Here is a 14,300-nt window from a genome sequence, read left to right as displayed (position 1 = left end):
TGTGCAAAGCTTATTTATGCTCCCTTTTAAAAGTGTGTGTGTGTGCACTCCCTGCACGGCTACTAGGAAGTTTACATCAATTATCATCATTATCTTGGCTTCCTCAGAGTTGATTAGCTTGCAGGGTGCTGGATTAGTGCGGCTGGGCGGTGATATAGCAAACATGGGCGCCAGGAACTTAATTAATTCAAACAGCAACTTTATTGTTACATCAGCATACACGGTGATCTTGGTATGGACATGACAGCATTCTCCCTTCTCTTCCCTAGCTGCCCCTATCTCGGCCCGCTAGGGAGGTGCTGAGGCTTGATCCCCTTGGTTACCTAATGAAGCCCTCTTCTGGGTGGCTTCAGTAGAGCTCCATCTCGTATGCGCCCCTGTCAGGCCTGGTACTACCCTCTCTCTCTCTGTCGGTGATCAGTGTCCCCTTCTCGGGCATTGAAAGCCACCTCGTAGCAGTCTGGAGTAGGGCCAGCTGTGAACCCTCCAATGAGGCTGATCTAACTATCCTTCTGGGCTTCGCCTTGTGAAGCCCCCTCAAGGCATAGGCTGCCACTATATGAACTCTGAGTAGCAAAGAGCCATTAGTAGGGCCACTATCTAATCGGGACACTTTCCCTAACTATGAAACAATAAAAAGGGGATCCTTATCTATACACTGAACACATACATACTATGTACAGTGAGGTCCCCATCCAGACACCTAACCTTCTAGAAGCGATATAGATATCTATCAGGGCTATGATTCTGCCTAGTCGCCCAACACCATGTGTTGGGGAAAGGGCGTTACTCCGTGTGGGCCCACACAGTTGGGGGAGGGGGGGGATGGGGATTGATGAGGTAAAGCTTTATGAACGGTTAGTGCATGCAAAGTGTACATTAAGTCTAATAACTAGACAGCACTGAAATGTAGTTTTCTTTAGAAGCAAAATTGCAAGTTTACAAATAAAATAAATGGTACAAAACAAGTACCCTGTAATACCGCTACTTTACATCTTAAACACTGTGGCGTAACGTCAGTCCGACCAGACTCCACCAGCTAGGATAGCACATTGGTCCTACTGGCCACAAGGGAATTCCGCCCCGGCTAAGGAAACACAAGTGCCCAAACTATAACAAATTTTAGCCTGAGCCCACTAGGATGGTAGTGTGCCACCAACCGGGCTACTAGGGGTAATCACCCAAGAGCTCCGCTCTTATACAATGGGGACCTTCCACCCCTCCTGGTAACCACAGGCTCCCAGGGGAGCCACAACAAGTCTACTATTACCTAGTGGTTTCTGGGGGCAATGGGACCTCTGCCAACTCAGGGGTGATGGGTTCCCAGAAAGCACACCAATAAAACACTGAGCAAAAGATAGCATTAACCAATCTATTACTAACCAGTGGTTTGTAGGGACAATAGAACCTCTGCTAACTCAGGTCATGGGGTTCTCAGAGAGCACCGCAATAAAACCAGCACAAAAATACTCAGGAAAGTATTAGCATAGGAACCACGTGGGGTAGCATTCAGTCAAACAATAGAGCTATTAAACTAATGGCTTTAATAGAAAAGAGTACAGTACACACAAACATGGATAGCATACAGATAAAAGCAGTAAATAAAAGGGGAGGGCACATACAAATCCTACAACGTACATGGAGGCGATCCGCACAAAGGTTGATTCTTTGGGTCAGTGTTTTTCAACCTGGGTTCATAGGAGTCCTTGGGTTCCCTGCAATTTTCAGCTAATTTGAAAATTGTACCAAATACAGAAGAATTTACAATGCATCTGATCTCAGACACGCTATTAGACAGGGTCGGGGTTCCTTACAATGCATCTGATCTCAGACACACTGTTAGAGAGGGTTGGGGGTACCTCCAGAATTTCACATAGGGTTCTTTAACCAAAAAAAAAGGCTGGTAATCACTGCTTTCAGTAGAGGTTATAGATCTGTGGGGATCAGAAGTGGTCCTTGGGGCAGGGCAGAGGTTCAGGATGCTCCAAGGAGAGAATTGCACAAACTAAATTGTTCCCTAGCATAAGACTGGCAACTTGTCAGAAAGGGACCTTTAAACATTTCTTCTCCCACTGACATGGAGGCTGAAGCTGGGCCAATCAGGGAGCTTGTAATTAGGGTTTTTGGCCAATCACATGGGGGGGGGGGGGGGGCGCGCCAAAGTCCCCAGGGATGCTGGGCGAGACTTTTTAGTCAGTGAATCAGATGGTCGCCTTCAGGAACAAGGCAGGTTCTGTCCCGGTGGGAGAAACCTGGTGCCTACACGGCGGTGCAGGCACACAGGAACACACCCTCCCACCAAATGGGGAGAATGTCTCCCCCCCCCCCCCACATAGCAGCTCCGAAAGCAGGGGAAGGCGAGCAGCAGGGCCTTGCCTGTATAAATAAGCGGCCCCCTCCGTCACACCCTATTTATAAACTTGCTAGCCAATAAAATGACTCAAATATTTTATTATCTTGTTCTCCTTTTATTATTATTATTATTATTATTATTATTACCAAATTTGTACTCCTGGGGTAAAAATGAGTCCATAGCACAACAATTCTTAGATTTCTATAGATAAAGGTTACCACAATATTTAATGTATTCCCATCACCGATTCACAAAATCCACGCAGGGCCTGGGTTTCAAAACCAATATTATACATTTTATTAGAAATTTGTATTTCCGTAAAACCGATACATTTAATATCTGAATTATTTCCCTTATAAATGAGTATAGATGTGCAGAACGCCAGTGTATCAGAAAGACAAGTCCTTAGTGTATTCGTAACATCTGCAGTTGAGAAGCTCCCAATAATCTGTATAACACAATAAAGTTACCCTAATAGGGTTTAAGGGACTTTCTTGGCAGTGCCCTGCCGTTTTTTCTCCTGTCCCTTATAAATGAGTATGTAGTTCTCGCTCTTATAAATACCTCAGCAGTTAGATTATTTTAATAGTAGTATGATAGCCTATGCCTTGAGTTTCCTGGCTGGGCTCATCTCCACAAAATACGTTCTTCCTTTGGCTAGGTAGGCAGCTGACCACAGCAGTGTGAGGTCACGTGAGCTCATCTGTGACATCATACTGCTCAGAGTGTTGGTTAGCTATAGATGCTGGAGCCTGCCAGGAGGAGGTATCAGTCATTGGGTAGCATGGAGCGGAGGAGGTGGAGGGTTTTCGTTGTGCCACCAACAGCTTAGTTACCTCAAGAACATCCTGAAGACCAATGGAGGTAGAGAGGTGAGAGCGGAGCTTATTCTAACCAGGCGCAGGGTTGAGTTTGGGAAGGATTTTTTTTTCCATTGGATGACTATTCCCTTAGTACTATTAATAATAATCTATGCCTCAAATTTCCTGGCTGGCTCCTCCCCACCATAACACAGGACTGACACAAGGTGGCAGTGACGAGTGCAGAAGAATGACATGGTGCATTTAAAGAAGTCCAAAAAAAATAGATTTGAAGCAGGGGGTCTCCGGAGATGAACCATGTTCATTTTAGCTCCGGGGACCCCCTGCTTCCCGAGATACTTACCTGAGTACAGAGACATTTTTGGCACAGTACAAATACACGCTAATAGTCCAGCTGCCTTGTGTGAAAAGCAAGAATATACTGAACTCTACCCTATGTCCTCGATTCTAAGACACACCCTTGATTTAATATTAAAAAATGGGGGGAAAACCCCACTATATTAAACATGCAGAATTTATTTTTAACTAGCAGACAATAGCATCCATTTATCTACACAACACGACTCTACATTAGACTGCACAACTTTATGCTGCAGCCACGCTGCCGCTGAGCGCGCTTGGCGAGATAACTTCAGCGATACCCAATAAGTACGGCGGCGCTCGCCGAAGGGGGGAGGAAGAGAATGGAGGGGAATTGAGAATGGAGGGATGGGGGGGGGGGGGTTGAGAGAATGGAGGGAAGGGGAGAAGGGAGGGAAGAGGGGGGAAGGAGAGAATGGAGGGAAGGAGGGGAGTTGGAGAGAATGGAGGGGAGAGAATGGAGGGAAGGAGCGGAGAGAATGGAGGGACACAGAGGCACACACACACAGTGACACACATACAGAGAGACACAAACACAAAGCACAGAGACACACACACTTCTACCACCCCGGGGGGGAGATTAGAGGAATGGGAAATGCAGCCGCCGGCACTTCTACAACCCCACCGCCCAGCTGATGGTCACACGGGGAGGGATGGGAGAGGCATCCGGCACCTCTGCCTCGGCCAGGACTCAATCCTGGATCTGGGCTGGAGGAACACACTAGACCGAACCGCGCCTATCCATTCGGCATGGGGGAGGGTAGAGGGGGGGAGAAGGCTTTAAACACAGTTGGATTCTGACATCCCTGTCAGAAAAGCTGTCCCAGCTGCCTCTTGTTGTGGTCCTGGCTAGAGGTCTAGTATTGCCTCCCGGCCGTGTCTCTTGCACAGGGAAGGGCAGTCCATCCAACACATCTGGTTCTCCTGGGAACACAAGAACAAAAAGCCAAGATGATGTCTGGCATTACGTAATTATACCTATTGACGCTGCTGCTATATTTGCCTTTGTAATTTTATACATGCTTGCAGGACTGTGCTTGGTGCTCATACATGCTCAGCATTATGTGTATTTGAATATCGTGCTTGTTTCTCATGCAGAACTGTGAGCTTCTCATATTGCTATTGAAGTTGCTATCCGTGTTCACTGTATCACATAATCATAAGTCCTATATTGTTTGAGAGACTTGATATCCTTGTTGGTATCTCAGCTAGGTTCCTGCCCCCCTGACTTCTCATATGTGTAGGGGGTATACTCTTACAATTCACTAGCCTGCTTATGAATAGCACTGAATGTTTTTTCTCCTTAGGAAACCGTGTCCATAGGTATTTAAGAACAGTTTATTTGGGATATGTACTTATGCTAGGGACATTTGTCATCTAATCCCTGGCTCTCTTCAGTGTTCTTACTTGTCATGTTAGGCACTTTAGTCAGCATATTGTCTTTGGCTTACGCACAGGGGATCTATGCCGTGTTTTTACATTTCTGTGCTATCTTTTATTCTTTTTTTGTGACACCTAATAAATAAAAAAAATTTGATATTGCCACCTGTATACCAGAGTGCTACTATTTGGGCTTCTTTTTTCTTGTTTTCGTCATACATTTCTCTGCCCTGTAGCACCACTGACATATCTATTATAATATTATATTATATACATATATATTTGTCAGTTTTTTGGTCACCTACATTGTGCTGTCCTGTGGATGCAGGATCCACCTTTTCTCCTAGCTCCTATATATATATATATACAGTGTTCGACAAACCTATACATTTGCTCGCCCCGGGCGAGTGGATTTAACCCCCGGGCGAGTAAATATTGGCCCAAGCAGCACACGTTTGGTACTAGGTGGCGAGTAGATTTTTTTTGTGTGGCGAGTAGATTTTTTGGTGATTTGTCAACCACTGTATATATATATATATATATATATATCATTTGCATGTCATTTACCAGAATCCCTTGCTGCAGTGGAAGTGCTGTATGCTGGGTGATAATGGGGAAAGGCGGGGTTGCAGACCTGCCTAAGACATGCAGATGAGCATACAGCTATATTTGCATATTTGCTTTCATGTGGAGGGTTTTTGTCACTTTTTTTTACTCACCATAACTTAACTCAGTATTATGGTTTAGCCTATCCCATAGCCTCTCTTGCATTCCCAGTAAAATCAACCCCACACTGATGAGACCCATCAAGGTCGAAACAGCTGTCTGTGGGTGGTTTTCTGGGTATGCACCTTAACCCTGGCTGTGCTCAAAGCTGTGACCATGCAGCAAGCTTAAGCCTATAGGGAACCATGTTAAAAATGGTTATTGAGGCAAAAAGTGACACTGTGTGCTCATTTGCATGTCATTTACCAGAATCCCTTGCTGCAGTGGAAGTGCTGTATGCTGGGTGATAATGGGGAAAGACGGGGTTGCAGACCTGCCTAAGACATGCAGATGAGCATACAGCTATATTTGCAAATATATATATATATATATATATATATATATATATTATTTTTTTTCCCCATTCAATATGTGCATCAATACAATCTCCACACTGGCAAGTGATTAGCTAAGCTGCCAATCGATCCGTTCTCCTGTAATCGATCGCTTTGCTCGGGGTTATTTCATTCACTGTTATTGCTACCACAATGCAAAGTTGTGTGTGGAAGTTCATGAGACCAGGCAGTTACTAGATACAATCGGTGCACTGCTAGAGAGAGGGCGGGACTCAAGAGTCAGAGCCTATCAGAAGGGGAAGGGACTTTCTAAATGGTTTCCATAGAAACAACAATGCTTGTTAAATTAGAATACATTAATATATCTTGAAGGATTTTTTATTTTTTTAATGCTACAAGTATTTTCTCATATTACAGAACTGATTTATTTAAAAAAAAAAAAACACATGAAGGATATTGTTTGAACGGCTGCTTTAACATATACCGGATTAACAATAAAGTAAAAGCACTCAAGCACATAACACCTTTTCAAGCAATTTGAATATTTAGTGAATTGTCCACAATGTGTCTTATTTCATGTGTAGGCCCAAAAGTCGAGTGCTGGAGAGCACGATAACAAATTGCTCAGCACATGACAATACATATTGCTTTGATAAGGATCTGGCTTACGGCAGCAATCTGAGCTGCTCAATGTTTTTTTTCACTTCTTTTAAACAAAATAACATTGGAACGTGACATTGTGGATTTTTATTGGCTGAGCTCGTGAACATTTTTTGTCGCTGGGTAATAAAATGACATGGCAATGGGGGGCCCAAAGGTGGGAATCATTTCCTGACCACCCACCCCCATCTTGGGGATTACTGCTTTATGAAACCCGACCTACATGAGAATAATGGTGCAGCCAGTGATTTCTGATTTGGGGCGACCCTCTGACGTAGCAGAATAGAGCAAAACAAGAACCTTTTTCATTTGCACCTTGCACACATTTATATTTGTCCCCTTCACTGTATATAGTAAACTTGTTTTCCATGTCTGCCCCGATAAAAGTGCTGTTAGAAGAGGTTGGATCAGTACCTGGTTGGCGTCCGCATATTTTTGCCTTGATCCAGTTGTAAAGGAGCAGCAGCAGGTTCCAAAGTGGCTTTATGAACATCAGAATCAAGAACAAAAATCCCATGAAAATTGTTTGTGACGATATTTCAAACTCATCAATGAACATCATCTTTAAGAGACCTGAAACAATAAATACATAATATGCTTATTAGACTCTTACATGCATCAGACAAAGCTTAAGAAATGTTTAGGCAATAATGCTAAACAAGAGAAGAGAAAAAACGACCTGGTAGACTGAGCACTCAGAAGACCCTGTATAGACAATGGTAAGTTGTAAAAACAAATCTTTCATTTTAATTATAATAAAATATGGTGCATCTGATGAACAAACTAAAAGAGCCCTGATGTACCTTTTTTGAGGGCTGTATTAATTCCTGTAGGTAGAGAATTATTAAACCCACCTTAAGACACACTTGCTTAAAGAAGCATATGAATAGCACTGTAGATATTCTGAACACATGATACATAAAGCTTGGCCCCCTGCAGATGCACTTACCAGAACTCCCTCCTACTGTCTCTGTACGTTCTCCCTACCTACCAATTAGACTGTAAGCTCCTCAGGGCAGGGACTCCTCTTCCTTAATGTTACTTTTATGTCTAAAGCACTTATTCCCATGATCTGTTATTTATATTATCTGTTATTTATTTGATTACCACATGTATTACTACTGTGAAGCGCTATGTACATTAATGGCGCTATATAAATAAAGACATACAATACAATACAAATAATCATATCAACCCCCTTTTTTTTTAGTGTTGTAAGGACCAACCCTGGAATATAGGGTGTGTTTTAGGTATGACCGGCATAAACAAAACATTTAGGCACCATAATAACAGCTAAAAAGGAAAACAAATAACAGCAGATAAATGCAATAAACTGCAGATGTTTCCCCAGGATTGCATTATGAGCAGCAAATGGGAAAAACATAAATGATCCAAACCATGAAGATAGGATAAAAGGTGACATTACTTTGATGGAAAGTAACACCCTACATAGGCCCAGATTTACAAAATGGTGCTAATGCTTCGCATGCTTTTACTCCCCTTCATTTGAATGTGTTGAAGCTTGGCACGTTTTGTGGGTATAGGGTTAGGCCATAGGTGGTTAACTGCACGGTAGGGATCCCTTCTCTCACTGTTATCGTGAGTTGAAGGGTCTGTGACGGTAGGGAGGGTTTGGCCCGGGATTAACGGGGTTACCCCCCAAGGGCCCCCCTCTAACCTCGCCAGGGAGACAAGGGGTTAACTGGGCTGAGGCCCAGAAATGTGATTTTACCCTTGTTATAACCTGTAAATGTATTCTCCCCTGTTTCCCTGTCCCATTGTAATGTCTGGGTTAATCAGTGTTTGCATAACACACACACTGGATCATCAGGGGTTAATAAGCTACAGTTTAAGGAAATTCCATTGTATCTTGTCTTTTCAGGAAAGTTGGACTTTAAAGGGCTTAATTGAAGTTGAGTGTGAAAAGAGAAGGTGTTAGAACCCCACATGATAGATGCAGATGGGGGAATGCAAGCTTTTGCCTAAACATTGGTTCTCTGTGTTTTAAAACTGCAATGCATTTGGTTTGTCGTGGGATTTAAACCCAGGTTGGTGACAAAAGGCAGTGCTGAATAAACAGTTACCTGAAAACTGGTATTTTGGTAACGGAGTAAGCCAGGACCCTGAGCCTTGGGTACAGCCTCCGGGTCACCCCCCAAGTACACACATATTAAAAATATAACTTTGTCATAAGAGGGACATATATTTTTGATAAAGTGACTTTTTGCAGTTTTTGAAATACACAGGCAGAATGCTAATGGTGTGCTAATGTACAGGCAGAATGCCTGCCTTTGTAATGCATGAGGAACCAAATGGTGCCTCATATGAGTCTAGTCACGTGTGATATTCACTGGAAGTGTATATCAACAGAGAGGTGTGATACATCGCCCTGATCAATAGGTAACTGACCTAATTGGTTATGCGAAAAGCTAAAAGCCTGCTTCAAAAGGTTTTATTGATGGGGCCAGGGGGGGGGGCTACCCCATACAGGATATCTGAATGGGTGACCTTATTAAATATAAGAATATTATGAGATGTCCTGGGCGGAACCGGATAAGAATTACATACGTGTATCCGTTGGATGTAGCCCATCGTTTTGAGGCTAAACATTGTACATTTACCCGTTACGAAATGCCAGATGTTAATATCTCTATTAATTTTCATATTACAATGTAATGATGGGTCTCTCTGCGACCGTCAGGTGTCACAGACCGTATTAATATATCTCACCTGACTGTGTGTATTACGGAACGGAAGTTATGCAATGATTTGCAGTAAATATGAAACTTTGGTTGAGTTCTGAGGAACCCCTGTTGTGATGAGCAGGAAAGGAGAATTTACAAACCTGATCATCAAAGACCAAGGGAAGTGGATGTTTTTGTAAATGTGGTAATTCACACTTCAATGGAAGCCAAAAGAGCTTCAAAGGGGATTTTACTAGACGGCACGGAGCCGTAAACTGGGAAAGAGGGGGTTAAAATTATATATAAGTCAAAGCCACCCTTTACCCAAGTTGTTCATGTTCATGCAAAGTTGTTCATTGTTCCTCATGCAAATGTCTTCATGTCTGCATGTCATCAGGCCTGTGTCTTTTTATGACCTGCCTGTTTTGCTGTGATGTCAACTGCAATATGGGAGAAGTGGCAGTCTGTGTCCTGTTGGCTTTCTGCCCTAATCTTTAAGTAAGTGTCTATATTTTGCTGTTATTGTATAATCTGTTGTGTTCACCTTTATCAAGGAATAAATTCTATTTATCATATCTAAGTCTCATCCCAGTTCAAACCCAGGTATATATATATTTATATATAGTTTTGGTGTCAATTACAGCCTGTCGCAAGCTCTCGTGACAGGGTCCTCTTTACGACAGGTAACAACAATATTTTTAACTTGCCCTATCGAAAGCAATAGTTTGGGCATTTGAAATCCAGGTTCTGTGTTCTGTGCACAAAGCAAGATGACCAAAGTTTATAAATTGGGCCCTGCACAATCTCCAATGTACAAGAATAAGGCTTCCACATGATGGAACATGTTACTTGTATTCTTGATCCAGGGAAGCTGTCTTTTTCTCTGTCACTCCCCTGTGTTTTTCTCACCAATGCCTTTGCCACATTCTACATAACCTAGAGACCCCCTATTACTCAGAGCTTCCTGTTCAAATCTTCTGGACCCCCAGGTTGGAAAGCACTGTATTGGGAAGTTGCAACAGCCAAGTCAGATGTGTGGTATATATCAGCAGAAAATAAACCACATTATACTGTAGCAGCAAAGTGACAATGTAACAATGTCATAAACATGGAATCCGCTGTACTAACAGAAGCACAGCATGTGTGTCTCTGCGGAAATACTCTTCCATGATAGCTAGGGTGACAATAAGCAATGAATACATTCACTATCTGGTTCGTAGGTGCAGGTCTGATAGTGAATACCACGGCTGTGTTGTATCCTCATTCCCATTCGTTTTACATTGTGCGAGTGGTTGTAGATACAGCCGGAGCTATCTACAAGTAAAATAATATACTTTCCCCGCAGCGGTTCCCCTCTCACAAAGTAGATGTTATCTATGACTACGAACTTCATCCCAACCGCCGGCCCAAGATCCTGATGCAGACGGCTGCGCATGTGTCTGGGGCCGCGTATTATTATCAGAGGAAGGACGTCCTGCAGGACCCCTGGGGGGAAAAGTGGAGCTGGCTGTGAGAGGGAGGGGCTATATCATGGATTAGGGCAGGGGTTCTCAACGCCAGTCCTCAAGACCCCAACACGTCAGGTGTTCAGGATATTCCTGCTTCAGTACAGGTGGCTCAGTCTTTGACTGATATTCAAGATGTGAAGGGAGAGATTTTCAGGAACACCCCAAAAGGAAAGAGACACAATAGTGTAGTAAAATCACACAATAGTGGGACAGATATGATCTTGGCTCAGCGTTTAACAGGAAAGCAGGATTGGAAGATGTTCAGGTGTACTCTCATTCAGGGTTGTATTCATGTAAAGACAGCAAGGAGAGGCCATAGTATGGACCAATAGGCACAAATTTATAAAAGTAAATACATAAGAAATGTACTCACAATGTGTACATCAATTGTGGACATATAAAGGTATCTTTTGAGGCGGTGTGGTTCACATCAGGAAGGGTGGTCGTCTGGCCTTTCAGTATGAGACTTCCTCGATCCGATCGTGGTAACCGGCGTCTGACGTCACATCCGTCAAGGACGGATGACTTCCGGTACAGCGGAGGGCAGGAGCAGATGGCAAGGCGGCACACAAGACTCTTCACCTCTATCCTTGAAGCAGGAACGATCGCTTGCGGTGTATAGGCTCAACGCATTTCGCTGATCTAAACATCAGATTCCTCAGGAGCAATATAACACCCCCTATGGGTCTGCTACTTAAATAGTAGGTACGATTAGTAACTAATTGGCAAATTACTCGCAGGTTCTCTCTTAAAGGAGTACATAACCATGTGATCCAAAACATAAACAAATTTTAATAAAAAGGCTAAAACAATAATACAAGGGTATAAATACTTAAAACAGGATATTAAAACACTCGGGACAGAGGCAAAGTATGAATAGGAGAGAGGAAAGAGGAGGCATGGTTAGATCTAAGGTTTTTAAATAAATATTTAGAATGTAATAGGATTCCAAGAGGTCTGAGATTTTCAAAGAACCCCTCATCTAACTTAGACGATGAGGACTTCGTTAAAAATTGGAATGACACAATGGATAAATGCTCTTTTGAGCTGATGAACTCAATAATTAACCAACATAAAAAACATATCAAAGAGATTGATGAAGAGGTTACTATTATAGAGGAAAAATTAGCTCATTTAGAAGATACTTCAGAATTCAAAGACAAAGATCGCGATTTAAAAAGGAAAATTGATCAATTGGAGAATGAATTATACACTAACAAAATGAACAAATTTCAAAGAGATGAAACAGATTATTTGAAAGGGGAGCAAAGGGATTGGAAAAAGAAGAAAAATAAACCTACATTAGAGAGAATAGATCAAAAACAGGAAGAAATAGTGGATGATCATTATACTAATTCTGAAAGACCACATTCTACACCTTATCACACAACCCCGTATTACACCAATAAAACAGCAGGATATAAACAGAATTATATATCCAGTCCACCATGGAGAGACAGTAAAGACTCTAAATACTCATATCCTCACTCTAGAAAGGATTACACACATCATTATTCAAAACAAAATAGAGAGAAAGAATTCCAAGAAGAGAGAGGATATGGAAGAGAGAAAGAGTACCAAAGCTTCAAGGAAAGAGACCAGAGAGCAGAGAGAGAACGGAGAGAGAGGCAACAAAGAGAGAGAGAGCAACAAAGAGAGAGAGAACAACAAAGAGAGAAAGAACAGCAAAGGGATAAAGAACAGCAGAGAGATAGAGATCAACAGAAAGAGAGAACAACAAAAGAGAGAAAGAATATAAAAGAGAAAGAGATCTAAAAGATCAAAAAGAGAGAGAATATAGACATAAAGAGAGTGAACAACAAAGAGAGAGAGAATATCAAAGAGAAAGAGAGCAAAAAAGAGAAGGAGATCTAAGAAAAGAGAGGGAAGATAGGAGAAGGGAGAGAGAAAGATGTGAACCTATAAGAAACTCAAAACCCAGCAGATCGCGCTCACCTATTGGAGCTACAGGGTCTACTGATTTTTTAGAGATAGGAGACACACTAGATCCATGGGAAATTAAAAAAAAATATGCACCACTCTCAGAAAAAGAAAGGGGGAACAACCACTCCAAAAGAGAAAGAAGCTTAGAGGGAAGCGGGGGGGAAGAAAGGAAAAAGAGAGACGTAAAAAAACTAGACAATTAGATACTAAGGGCATCATGCAGTAAGCGGCGGAAACATGCATTAGGCAGATTAGGAAATAGGCATGTTTTTGGCATTTTTAAGTCGCTGTATGCAGGAATCCCTGGCGAATGAATGCGCCACCACCATTTGCTAAAATGGCTAGTAACCGGTGGCGGGATGGCTTCTTGGCGAGAAACTGCCGAGAAGCCGTCCCCTGCCGAGTTGTGTTTGCAGCAGAGAGAGATCCGCCGCTCTCTCGGCGCAAACATCAGCACATTAAAAATGATTTTTAAACCATTTTTATTCATAGTGTACATGTGCAGGGGGTCTGCGGAACTGAACCGCATTGGTTTCAGGTCCGGGGACCCCTGCTTCCCGAGATACAGACCCCTTTATGAGGTGCCGGTATCCCTCTGCATTTAAAGGTCCCGATCACGTGACCGCGGAATGTAAACAAAGCAGAGGGATACCGGCACACCCAAAAGGGGCCTGTATCTCAGGGAGCAGGGGGTCCCCGGACCTAAAACCAAAGCGCTTCAGCTCCAGAGACCCTCTGCACATCTACACTGTGAATAAAACACACATATCAATAAAGACTCGTTCCTTACCTTTGCGGCTATGTGCTATGGTAACGAAGCAGCATGAATATATTTTTAATAATACTGTACAGTGAGCAGGGGGTCCCCTGAGTTGAACCGCTTTGCTTTGTGGACCAGGGACCCCCTGCTTCCCGAGCTTTGCTTCAATTGCCTTTAAGATGACATCATTAAAAGAAACATGGCCAGCCTCACATGGTACGGCAGCCAATCAGTATGTGAATGTCATTGAAATGTATTGGCTATTTATTATTTTGGCAACGGACCACAAGGATGATGCTGGCGATGGGGCCTTCTTATTGAAGAGGTTAGTAGAATTTTCTTTATTTTACTACGGTATTTAATGTGTTTAATAATGGCCAAATAATGTATTATCCCTATGTGGATAATAGTTATTTGGCACATTATTGTACTGTATGTGTTGGGGTGGGGGGAGGGGGTATTGGCCCCAAGGGTATGTGGTAGGCCTCCCTTGTGGGTAGTGGGTGAGGGTGGTTAGGCCTCACAGGGTGGGGGGTTAGTGGGGGAGGGTATGTGGGTGATGGTGGGTTAACCCCTTAATGACTGTAGCGGTTAATAACTGCTATGGTGATTAAGGGGTTAGGGGACATTACATTGGATGTTTTTATTCTTGTGTCTGTTTTGCAGAAGCAGAGGGGGCATGGACAGGATGAAGAGGAGGATGGCCTTCATCGTGGCAGCCGCACATGGGTGAGTGCTATATGTATGTAATGTCTTTATTGTTCGGTAT

The sequence above is a fragment of the Ascaphus truei genome, chromosome 10, assembly GCF_040206685.1.
Source record: "Ascaphus truei isolate aAscTru1 chromosome 10, aAscTru1.hap1, whole genome shotgun sequence".
In the NCBI taxonomy this organism is placed as follows: Eukaryota; Metazoa; Chordata; class Amphibia; order Anura; family Ascaphidae; genus Ascaphus; species Ascaphus truei.
Note: the sequence above shows the minus strand (reverse complement) of the source record.